Raw genomic sequence first — 1,282 nt, 5'->3', positions numbered from 1 at the left:
CCTGAGAGCCGACACAGACAGATAGGCTACTACCGCTGCTATCCGATGGTCTAATTCGACGCACGCTTCATTACAACTTGCGACCCGACACAACAGTGTACTTTCCGCCCATTCAACAGCAGATTTTCGGCTGCTGGCGCTTTCCAATACTTAGTGGAGAGCTACCTTCAAATTACCGTTAGTTAGGATTAGGACATTGGACATTTACGGGGCTGTGACTCTGAGAGTTCACAAATAGAACCGTTTGTGTTAAAGTGTTAAATGAACACTGAGGATTCACTGAACTGAACTTCTCATAATGTTAAGACTGTAAGGTGTTTTCAACCCTCAGACTCAGACTGTGGGGTTTATGTCAAATGGTTGCTGTGTACAGTTTTAGTTTGTGTATTTATTTACAAACACCATTATGAGTGATACAAGTATTGTGTCACTCAAAAGAGTTTTCCCCAAATATACGTGGGTCGTGATTAAAATCTCCTGGCTATTTCCCACTTTAGTTTTTGGACTCCAAAAAAGTGAAGATTTTCAGAAAGAAATTAAACAAGAATGACACAAGTATCTTTAACTGTCAGGTGATTATGTTTATCTGTCCTCCCGGCGTTGTTTTCATTCGTTTCCGACGTTCTGTTGGTTCAATCACTGTGTTTTAAAGTTGGCTCATAACATTAGCTGTTGTCACTCGCTTCGCGCTGGATGAGTCCCATTGGCTTAGGGGCAGCCAATCATGACTAGGTCGCTAATAAATTGCGTCCAGTCATCGCCAGGGCTGTCACAATTTTGATATTTCACTTGACATTTAATTGTCAGTCAAATAATTGCAATTAACGATGTAATTGTTTCTGTCATTAAACATTGGAACATTTTGAATAAAAACATCTGTTTGGCTTTTAGACTTTGTAAACAAAGGTTGCACAGGACAGATATGACAAATAACTCATTCATAATAATTATTCATAATATTTAATAATTGTATACTTTCAATCAATCTTTATGTCACATCACATTACAGGTAATATGGGTGAAATTCTTGATTGTGCAGACTCATCATTTCAGTGAGAAGATTGAGAATAAGAGCATAATGGGAAAGAGGAGAGAGGAGACACAAAGTGCATGATATGTAACGAATCTGCATAATAAGGTTAGAATTATAATGTATCTAAAGTAGTAAAATGAAAGACATGCATGTGTGCAGAGAGACCGTTGGCCTGGTCAGGGTGTGTGGCAGTGGTCTGAACAGACCATGGCTGGGACGGTGGATGTCCCTTATGATGCTTTCTGCCTT

Source organism: Electrona antarctica, assembly GCF_951216825.1.
Source record: "Electrona antarctica genome assembly, chromosome: 17".
Taxonomy (NCBI): Eukaryota; Metazoa; Chordata; class Actinopteri; order Myctophiformes; family Myctophidae; genus Electrona; species Electrona antarctica.
This window is presented reverse-complemented; position numbering follows the sequence as displayed.